Source organism: Camponotus vicinus, unplaced genomic scaffold (assembly GCF_025532165.1).
Source record: "Camponotus vicinus isolate PSW18456_S1 unplaced genomic scaffold, iyCamVici1.0 SCAF_1, whole genome shotgun sequence".
NCBI lineage: Eukaryota > Metazoa > Arthropoda > Insecta > Hymenoptera > Formicidae > Camponotus > Camponotus vicinus.
The window spans coordinates 15,670,690-15,682,897 of NW_028141945.1; the positions used below are offsets into that span (position 1 = coordinate 15,670,690).

Consider the following 12,208-nt stretch of genomic DNA (forward strand, 5'->3'; position numbering starts at 1 on the left):
TCGTATCCCCGTCCTTTTGCGAAAATCCTAACGCCTTTTTAATTAGCGCGCTTAATCTTTAGATTCCGCTTTGCATACGTTACGCGTTTATTTCGTATCGTTATTCGAGCGATCCCGCACATTTGACAGATGCCTTTCTCTAAACAGCTGTTTGCCTTGTGTCTTTTATTTATGCCACAATGAATAGTTTATTATATTTTTTCTCTTATTATATTTTTTGCTTTTTATTGAATAGCGTATTGCGTTTTTTCAAGAATAAATTCTTCTTTTTCCTGGACAAGAAGGAGTCATATTTTCTCGATTAAGCGTTTTCGTCAAGCGTGCCAGCTATCTCTCGTGAATATCTAATAGATATTTATCGTTTTCATCATGTCGCAGTCGACATGTCACTAAAACAATGTGTCAATTAGTGGAAAAAATTATGAACACATTTTTTCGCGTCTTTTTTTTCCGTCTTTTTTTTCTTATCTCATTAGGTATCTACCGTACGACCTTATTCGACTCTTTCGCCGTCTTACACATCTTATACTGCAAACTTTTTATCAGTCACGATAAAGTGTGGCTGATAAGGCTGTTAAGTCTTGCTCTTGCACGATTGCATCTTCCTTTCTTAATGGCAAAGAATTTATTTTTATTATCGATCATCTGGAAAAAACCTTAGGCAATATTTTAATCTATTAGGACCGGAAGATCCTCAGTTATGGAGAGAAATATTTTATTTTATAGAACATTTTTTTTTTACTTGAATATTTTTTTTATCAAAATTTTATTCTCTATTTATCTCGACCTCGACTTTGTGTTTTCGAGAAAAATGTAAGTTTTGTGCATATATTGTCATAATTTATCTTTTATATTTGTTATCAGATCGGAGGAAGGTGAGATATTTAAATAAAGTCTGAAACGGAGTTTGAAAAGCTAATAACTGCTTTGAATTATCTAGGTTGACAACTCATGATAAATTGCTTGTGATAAAAGCGTAGAGCCGTTTCGTATTTTGATGTTGATTTCCCCTTTTGCATTTCGTAAATCTTTAATAGCGTTTATAAATTTATAGGATTCAAGACATTATTCGCTGTCATTATTCGATGAATTTTTAACGATATTGTTGCGAGCTCGAAATTTTTATATTGTATACATTTATAAGTTTACAAATTGCTTCCTCTTTGAATTATTATTCGTATCGAGAAGACGATCATATTTTCTCTTATACAAATCGGTGCACAAAGCTTGAGCAAGAAAAATATCAACGACATTGTGGAGCGTTTTCTCTTTTTTTCTTACTTTCTAAAAATTGATTCCGCTATTTGCTTTTCTGACAAGATGTCACGGCTGACATTACAACGTTCTAAAACGACGAAGGCGTTATTGCTGCCGTTACATCGCGATATTTTGACATGGATTTTCGGGACATCGGATTTCTATCCAATGCCATCGATCCGCGCTTCGAAAATCTTGTAAAGCAAGAGCTTTACAAAGGAAAATACAGGCAGAGCGCACGCGACACGTCATTCATTTTCGTGAGTAATAGTATACGACGATTCGCGTTTCGTAACTCGATAACGACAATTTTTCACCATCAATTTCATGCCATAATTCCAAAGATGTTATGTGTCGAGATCGCGACAGTTTTATATCGTGGCGCGAAAATATTTTATAATTGATATGGCTACTGATATTTATTTCAATTTTCCGATTTATTTTTGTAAGGTTTTTTCCATTTTTTCAAAGTCACATTGTTTCCCCGATAAGTCGACAAATGACAAACGATGAACTTTGAATTCAAGAGAGAGGAAATGGACGTATACATTTATTTATGAATTTTAAAATAATGTATATTTGTGATTATTATTCAGACGAGCGCGAGTAATTTGATGAATGCGTACGCATCGGCGGTAAGAATGATAATGCTCTGAAAATTCAAGTCATGAATGTTATATAATAATCGAAATATAACTGAGTTTGCCCTGGAAAAGTTTGCTTTAGAGCCGGTACAACTTTAATAAATCCAAGTTTCGATGGAGGATAGTTATTCCTGTGCTTGCTCGCAACAATAGAACCGCGATAATAGCATGACAGATCATCAATGTTGATCGAAGATCGTGAATATAATATTGGTCTCAAGCCCTGTTCTCATGTTACTACACATGTACATGTGTAGTAACATTCATTAAATTACGTCCGTTTGCGAGTTTCGCTTAACGTGACAGGCGTGCTTGCTCAACTCAACCATTCATGGCTCGCAAGTCATCGCGGGCTTATCGGTCGCTAATTGTGCACGCAGCCTTACACTTGTACCTGATTTCGTCTCTTCCGTGTGTGGGTGCGCGAAGCCATGTCGTGACATTACGTTGCGTCGCTGAAACCTCGAGCCGAAATCTCACGCGAGGGATCAACTTTTCACCTTCAAGTTCGTGGGGAGACCCTGGCGGCCCGATAAGAAACGTATTTCGATGATCGATTTGTCGCCCGGTCATTTCCTTCACCCATTGACATTGTTCTCTCTCTCTCTCTCTTCGTCTCTCTTTTTTTCTCAGTACAGTCGGACGTCACATCGCGCGAGTAAAATATCGAAAAGCTTGCGATCCGAGTGTCGTTCAAGATTAATCGTGACCGAGGCGGCCCTCGATAGGTTTTCCAATTTCGTTATGACGTTGAAAAAGTGACCCCCTTCTCGTGACGTCGATCGGAAACGCACGTTCGCGCACGCGCGCGAAAGAGGAGTATTAAGTATTCTAAATTGATATCACATGCTCACCGATAGCGATCTCGATTGATTATTAACCGGTCATTTTTCATACGCATTAATGCCGCGATCCGATAATTTTTTTTATTTCACCTGAACAGATGATTAATTGCCCGTAGATATACAGACTTGACCTACTTACAACGATAAGTCGCGCCCGAAACTATGTCTATAATTTTTCTCACGAACGCAAAATAGTAATTTTTCTATTGGATTATTTTTATACATTTTTTATATTTTATATATTTTATATATATTTTTATATATTTATTTTTCTGGCAATTGTGTGAATATTCGCCTTAATTTTTCTTGATCTTCAAAGATTGACGTTTATGATTTTGCTATCTTAAATATCGAGGACTTATTAATAATTAAACGAATGCAAAATAGTAATTTTTCTATTGGATATTGTTTTTATACATTTTTTATATTTTATATATTTTTACATATTTATTTTTCTAGCAATTGTATGAATATTTGCCTTAATTTTTCTCGTTGATCTTCGAAGGTTGATATTTATGATTTTACTATCTTAAATATCGAGGGTTTATTAATAATTAAACGAATGCAAAATAGTAATTTTTCTATTGGATATTATTTTTATACATTTTTTATATTTTATATTATTTTTATATATTTATTTTTCTAGCAATTGTATGAATATTCGCCTTAATTTTTCTCGTTGATCTTCGAAGGTTGATGTTTATGATTTTGCTATCTTAAATCGAGGGCTTATTAATAATTAAAAATTGATTTTTTATATTCATTAATATTTCGTGACTATCTTTGCGTCGTGGAATCATTGAAAATGCGTTTGCCTATAAGATTTCTATTTCCGGAGAAATGCTTCAGGCTGATATGAGTCTGCTTTTTTGATATTCATGTTAACGACTTTTTCCTGAAATGCTTCGAACATTCGTGCGCTTCGTACGAGCTTTTCTTGGGGAAAAAAAGATGAACCTGCCATATACCATTCGTGAATTCGACGAAGAGATGACTTTTTGCAATTTCCCGGTATCTCGAGTAGGAGATGAGAAAACGCGGGATGCAACCTTGTCAAATGGAGCTCGCTCGCTTAGTACTCGTAGAATATACCTGGGAATTTGTTTTACGCAGTGAAAACAAAAGTAGCGCGCACACATCCTCCCTCGCCAAATGGGAAAACTTTGCGACGCGACGACGAAGGGGATTACGCGTGAACATTACGTCGTTACGTATGTACGCACGTGGAATGTAGAGATAAGGACTCATCGGAGACCAGGCTCAAGCGAAATTTCATCTCAAACGATAAATAAAAAGAAAGAAACGTTTATTCGTAGTTCGCGAACACGTTCTTTCAAACAGGAATTTATCCGAACAATTACAAGAATATAGATTCGTTTCAAGTTTTTATTCGTATTAAAATCTTTTTCATTATATATTCAGGATGTATGTTTCTCGAAAAAACCTGGAAAACCTGGAATTTTTGTTTTACCTTGAAAAAAAATCAGGGAATTCTTATGGAATTTTATTGGGACTCGGGCAATTTATTAAAAATGGTTTCTTTGATAATTTTTTTTATTTTAATTTTTTTTTAATTAATTGTAATTTTTTTATATCAGCAATCTACGCTACACCAGCATATATTATTCAATATAAATATTTATTTTAATTTATTTAAAAAAAAATATTTTTAATAAAGGGCCTAGGGGGATAAGCATGTAAAAGTTGCCCCCGCCCGTATCAAGTCGAGATTGGCATCATAGATTGGCATCTATGTGTCTAAAAAATCCTGTAAATATCAACCTTAAAATTGCATTTTTGTAGGAGTTATGGAGAGGGAAAGCAAAATCAAAAAAGTGATTTTTCTCGAAAACGACTGAACCGATTTTGATGAAAAAAATATATGTTATGAACATCAACAAGACTATTTTAAGAATAAATTAAAAAAAAAATTCTGACCAAAAATACGAGTAAAAAAAATTTTTGAATTTTTCAAAATTTTTTTTGAGGTTATGTTTTAGAGATACACCTACAATTTTTTTTTTTTTTAATCTTAAAATGTCTGCTTTAACATCTATTTTTTCCAAATTTTTCGTAGAGGTACTTCATGGCGAAAAATGATGAAAATCATGCATGCGGCGCGGTACCACGCTTTCACAGCACACTCTCGCTCCAGGCGCGTATATCGAATGTTCTAGTCTGGTTAGTATGCTGGATTCTTGAATTATTTTACGACAAAGTTAGTAGAAATGACAGAAAGAGATTTGAAAATCTTATTCACCGGTTCATACCAACGCGGTCAAGCCATATCATATTTGGCAGAAATGGTTGACAAAGATGGTAAACTAAAAATTGAGTATGTTAAAGATCAGTCAAATGTACTCAAATTGAAAGTTCCATCTCGTCATATTTGTCGAACAGCATATCGATGCTTCTTAAGATATAAACCTAACAGTGTTGGTGTTTCTGGTTTGACACATTACACATGTGAATGTGCCAATGGCAAACGGTCTGTTGGTTGTTGCTCCCATATTGCTGCAGTGGTGTATTATTTATCTCATGCTAGGTATTTATCAAAAATTTTCAAACCGGCCGAAATACTCAGCGAAGTATTCAAGAAATACAATTACATTCCAGTAATTGAGAGTGATAGTGATGAAGATTAAAAAAATAATAATCTCATCTCCTATAAAAAGTACCCGGTTTTCTGAGAGGCGAGGGGACTCACACTAACAAAGCACTCCGATAAGGAGTTCAAAACCGTACTGCATCCTTTTCATAGTGAATTCTGGACACTTATTTTTATAGACTAACTGCAGATCTGACGAACTGACGATCCTTATTTAAATACTTTATATACATAAAATGTTAACATTCTTTTTAACCGTTTTTCACGAAATAGATTTTCAATTATTTCATCTGATCTGATGAATCACGTAGGTATCGTTACAGAAATCATAATTTCACTAAAACTTAACTTTTTCGAAAGGCGCTTAAAATAAACGTACAAGTAAAAATAAAATCTAAATTCTTACTAACTTTGTCGTAAAATAATTCAAGAATCCAGCATACTAACCAGACTAGAACATTCGATATACGCGCCTGGAGCGAGAGTGTTCTGTGAAAGCGTGGTACCGCGCCGCATGCATGATTTTCATCATTTTTCGCCATGAAGTACCTCTACGAAAAATTTGGAAAAAATAGATGTTAAAGCAGACATTTTAAGATTAAAAAAAAAAAAAATTGGAGGTGTATCTCTAAAACATAACCTCAAAAAACATTTTGAAAAATTCAAAAATTTTTTTTACTCGTATTTTTGGTCAGAATTTTTTTTTTAATTTATTCTTAAAATAGTCTTGTTGATGTTCATAACATATATTTTTTTCATCAAAATCGGTTCAGTCGTTTTCGAGAAAAATCACTTTTTTGATTTTGCTTTCCCTCTCCATAACTCCTACAAAAATGCAATTTTAAGGTTGATATTTACAGGATTTTTTAGACACATAGATGCCAATCTATGATGCCAATCTCGACTTGATACGGGCGGGGGCAACTTTTACATGCTTATCCCCCTAGGCCCTTTGAATATATTTTAATATTTATTAAAAAAAAAATGTTTAATAAATTTGAATATATTTTAATATTTATTTTAAAACAATATCTGAAATTTTTTAAATTCAAAATATATTAAAATGTTTTATTTATGTTAGAGTATAAAGTTCATGTAATAAATAAATGCAATAAATAAACTTATTTTAAAATTTGTATTTATATAAATGTTGTATTTATATAAATTCTAATTACCTAGAAATTTTAAACATAAATACCTGGAAAATCACGAAATTCTCAGAGAATTTATTTACAGCATCTGAGTATACACCCTGTTATTACAATATTTCGATCGTAAATAAATCGCGGGTGAAAGAATAAACTTGTGCCTTGTTAACGCTCCAATTCTATCCGATCATTGTTAATTTCAATTTTTTTACGGGGAGGAAGAGCGCGATAATTAATTATTCACGTATTAGTAGTTTGCTCGAAAATAGCCTCGAATCAGCTGACGCGAAAGAAGGAATCCCATGAAGAATGCGAAAGGTTAAAGTGATACGATATTCCCATCAAAGATAGGGCGCCCCCGGTTTAATGGCGGACGAGGAGATCCGCGTCCGAGCGAACAGTGCCGAGGGGGATGAATCGAATCGTGCGCTGCGCTAAGAAAGGTAATCGTTGTCGAGGATGGTTGGCGACCGCAAGCTGGCGCGGTAAAACTGGAGAAATTCCGAAAGCAGAAATTCCGGAGCCCGATAACACCAACGGGACCATAAATGTAGCGTTTCGCAACATGCGCAACGGCAGCTCTCGGCGGCGATATATACCGCTGTTTCCCACCGGAAGTTATAATTGTTTGCCGAGTTTCCATGGTGCGATGCCTCAGGGGAGAGCAGCGTTGTATCTGACTCCACTCTTCCTAGTGTTTTCGACAGAGAAAGGAAGGATGAAGAGAGAGAGAGAAACGGAGATGCAATCGTTGCTCGACTTTATACATGTGTGTTACTGATGTTATGATATTTCCGTCCATGGTGTGCAGCTGGTGCAGTTTCGCTATCGAAGCTCTCGCTACATGCGCGAGATATAAATTAAGATTTAGCCGCCGTTCGTCGATGGGGTGGAATTCCGTTTGACACTTCGCGAACTTTTCAGGAGTCGAAACGCACCGGTGACTGTGTCTGTGAAGCTGGCACGACAATCTACGAATTATAAAAAAATACTAAGAGTTCTGATAGCACTTTTCATAGTTCTATAGTTCCTGATAAAAATTAAAAAGAGTTCCGCATTCCTTATATTAAAAAATCGAAATCGAAAAAATGTCGTGCTAACTTCGCGAATCTAGCACGACACTCTTTCCTCTAAAGTACCAAAACGCGTTGAATATTATTATTTTTAGCAAGAGTTCCCGATAGTTCTGTTCAAGTTCAGCCTATATATGCAATTTCAGATCGATATTTCAAAAATTAATAATTTTTAAACAATTTTTAAGATTCTCGCCCAGCACGACATTCTCCCTCTAAAGTACTAAACCGCGTTGAAAATTATTATTTCTAATAACAGTTCTCGATAGTTCTGCTATAGTTCAGCCTATATAGGCAAATTTCAGACCGATATTTCAATAATTAATAATTTTTAACGAATTTTTAATGTCCTCGACCAGCACGACACTTAGTAAAAATGTGTCGTGCTGATGATTTTTCGTAGTTTTAACGATAGTTCTCGACAGTTCTATAAAAGTTCTATTCTTTGAAAACGTTTTTACGCAGAGTTCCGACCGTTTAATATTTTTTAAACAATTTTTTATTATTATCCAGCACGACACTCTCCCTCTAAAGTACTAAGACGCGTTGAATATTATTATTTTTAGCAAGAGTTCCCGATAGTTCTGCTATAGTTCAGCCTATATATGCAGTTTTAGGTCGATATTCCAAAAATTAATAATTTTTTATGAATTTTTAATGTTCTTGACCAGCACGACACTTAGTAAAAATGTGTCGTGCTGATGATTTTCCGTAGTTTTAACGGCAGTTCTGGACAGTTCTATATAAGTTCTATCTTTTAGAAACATTTTTACGCAGAGTTCCGACCGATTACTATTTTTTAAATAATTTTTTACAATAACCTAGCACGACACTCTCCCTCTAAAGTACTGAAACGCGTTGAATATTATTATTTTTAGCAAGAGTTCCCGATAGTTCTGCTATAGTTCAGCCTATGTATGCAGTTTTAGGTCGATATTTCAAAAATTAATAATTTTTATGAATTTTTAATGTTCTTGACCAGCACGACACTTAGTAAAAATGTGTCGTGCTGATGATTTTCCGTAGTTTTAACGGCAGTTATCGACAGTTCTATATAAGTTCTATCTTTTAGAAACATTTTTACGCAGAGTTCCGGCCGATTACTATTTTTTAAATAATTTTTTACAATAACCCAGCACGACACTCTCCCTCTAAAGTACTAAGACACGTTGAATATTATTATTTTTATCAAGAGTTCCCGACAGTTTTGTTGAAGTTCAGCCTATATATGCAGTTTTAGGTCAATATTCCAAAAATTAATAATTTTTTATGAACTTTTAATGTTCTTAACCAGCACGACACTTAGTGAAAATGTGTCGTGCTGATGATTTTCCGTAGTTTTAACGGCAGTTCTGGACAGTTCTACATAAGTTTTCTTTTAGAAACATTTTTACGCAGAGTTCCGACAGATTACTATTTTTTAAAATAATTTTTTACAATAACCCAGCACGACACTCTCCCTCTAAAGTACTGAAACGCGTTGAAAATAATTATTTTTGACAACAGTTCTCGATAATTCTGCTATAGTTCAGCCTATATATGCAATTTTAGGTCGATATTCCAAAAAGTAATAATTTTTAAGCAATTTTTAAGATTCTCGCCCAGCACGGCATTCTCCCTCTAAAGTACTAAACCGCGTTGAAAATTATTATTCCTAATAACAGTTCTCGATAGTTCTACTATAGTTCAACCTATATATGCAGTTTTAGGTCGATATTCCAAAAATTAATAATTTTTTATGAATTTTTAATGTTCTTGACCAGCACGACACTTAGTAAAAATGTGTCGTGCTGATGATTTTCCGTAGTTTTAACGGCAGTTCTGGATAGTTCTATATAAGTTCTACCTTTTAGAAACATTTTTACACGGAGTCCGACCGATTACTATTTTTTAAATAATTTTTTACAATAACCCAGCACGACACTCTGCCTCTAAAGTATTAAAATGCGTTGAACATGATTATTTTTAGCAAGAGTTCTCGATAATTCTGCTATAATTCAGCCTATATATGCAATTTTAGGTCGATATTCCAACAATTAATAATATAATTGTAAAAAATTATTTATGAAATAATAAACGGTCGGATCTCTACGTATAAATGTTTCTAAAGGATAGAACTTTTATAGAACTGTCGAGAACTGCCGTTAAAATTACAGAAAATCATCAGCACGACACATTTTTACTAAGTCTCGTGCTGGTCAAGAACATTAAAAATTCATAAAAATTATTAATTTTTGAAATATCGACCTAAAACTGCATATATAGGCTGAACTATAGCAGAACTATCGGGAACTCTTGCTAAAAATAATAATATTCAACGCGTTTCAGTACTTTAGAGGGAGAGTGTCGTGCTAGGTTATTGTAAAAAATTATTTAAGAAATAGTAATCGGCCGGAACTCTGCGTAAAAATGTTTCTAAAAGATAGAACTTATATAGAACTGTCGATAACTGCCGTTAAAACTACGGAAAATCATCAGCACGACACATTTTCACTAAGTGTCGTGCTGGTTAAGAACATTAAAAATTCATAAAAAATTATTAAGTTTTGGAATATCGACCTAAAACTGCATATATAGGTTGAACTATAGCAGAACTATCGAGAACTGTTATTAGAAATAATAATTTTCAACGCGGTTTAATACTTTAGAGGGAGAATGTCGTGCTGGGCGAGAATCTTAAAAATTGTTGAAACATTATTAATTTTTGGAATATCGACCTAAAATTGCAAATATAGGCTGATCTATAGCAGAACTATCGAGAACTCTTGCTAAAAATAATAATATTCAACGCGTCTTAGTACTTTAGAGGGAGAGTGTCGTGCTAGGTTATTGTAAAAAATTATTTAAAAAATAGTAATCGGTCGGAACTCTGCGTAAAAATGTTTCTAAAAGATAGAATTTATATAGAACTGTCGAGAACTATCGTTAAAACTACGAAAAATCATCAGCACGACACATTTTTACTAAGTGTCGTGCTGGTCGAGGACATTAAAAATTCGTTAAAAATTATTAATTATTGAAATATCGGCCTAAAACTGCATATATAGGTTGAACTATAGCAGAACTATCGAGAACTGTTATTAGAAATAATAATTTTCAACGCGGTTTAATAGTTTAGAGGGAGAATGTCGTGCTGGGCGAGAATCTTAAAAATTGTTTAAACATTATTAATTTTTGGAATATCGACCTAAAATTGCATATATAGGCTGAACTATAGCAGAACTATCGGGAACTCTTGCTAAAAATAATAATATTCAATGTGTCTCAGTACTTTAGAGGGAGTGTCGTGCTGGGTTATTGTAAAAAATTATTTAAAAAATAGTAATCGGTCGAAACTCTGCGTAAAAATGTTTCTAAAAGATAGAACTTATATAGAACTGTCCAGAACTGCCGTTAAAACTACGGAAAATCATCAGCACGACACATTTTTACTAAGTGTCGTGCTGGTCGAGGACATTAAAAATTCGTAAAAAATTATTAATTATTGAAATATCGATCTGAAATTTGCCTATATAGGCTGAACTATAGCAGAACTATCGAGAACTGTTATTAGAAATAATAATTTTCAACGCGGTTTAGTACTTTAGAGGGAGAATGTCATGCTGGGCGAGAATCTTAAAAATTGTTTAAAAATTATTAATTTTTGAAATATCGATCTGAAATTGCATATATAGGCTGAACTTGAACAGAACTATCGGGAACTCTTGCTAAAAATAATCATAATATTCAACGCGTTTTGGTACTTTAGAGGAAAGAGTGTCGTGCTAGATTCACGAAGTTAGCACGACATTTTTTCGATTTCGATTTTTTAATATAAGGAATGCGGAACTCTTTTTAATTTTTATCAGGAACTATAGAACTATGAAAAGTGCTATCAGAACTCTTAGTATTTTTTTATAATTCGTAGATTGTCGTGCCAGCTTCACAGACACCCGGTGACTGGCCTCAAAATGACTGGCGATGTATCAAGAGACACGGTAGTGTCTTTGCTAAGTCCCAGCGTAAGCAAAAAATGCACTCCGTGTATTATTACGCGAGTCGGATTGAGTCAAGAGACACGGTAGTGTCTTTGCTAAGTCCCAGCGTAAGCAAAAAATGCACTCCGTGTATTATTACGCGAGTCGGATTGAGAGTATAACTCGATATTTTTATTTCTCATATAACCGCTCAACGGATCGAGTTTTTAGTAGAATTAATCGATAGCTTGGGTTTAAATTAAATAATAAAAGTGTTTTTATTTTTGCGCTACGTGCTCTGTAAACGGAGATATCATGATGCAAAGTCTGAAATGTGAAAATTTCGATTAAGAAACGTCGTCATGGTCGTCATCAACTCCTCTTAACGTAACAAAGAAAATACAGAAATACGTTTCCAACGTCTGCCACAAGAATGCGCTAGCAGTGATTCACGCGACGCAGCATTAGTAGCCGGTGCTTATAAATATGTTGTAAAAGGTTAAGTGTGTCACTTCAGGTAATTATATAAAATAATTAATAATATACATATAACATTTATATATTTAGATTAGATTGTATCTATATTATTATTTCAGATTATATATATATATATATATATATATATATATATATATATATATATATATATATATATATATATATATATCAAGAGACAC

The 12,208-nt window shown here is 33.7% G+C and overlaps 1 protein-coding gene across 4 annotated transcripts in view; it reads left to right on the top strand.

Annotated features, from left to right (window-relative positions):
• Positions 1–12,208, top strand: part of Hiw (MYC binding protein highwire) — a 209,205-nt gene that overhangs the window by 27,609 nt on the left and 169,388 nt on the right. The gene's annotated exons all lie outside the window — the stretch shown is intronic.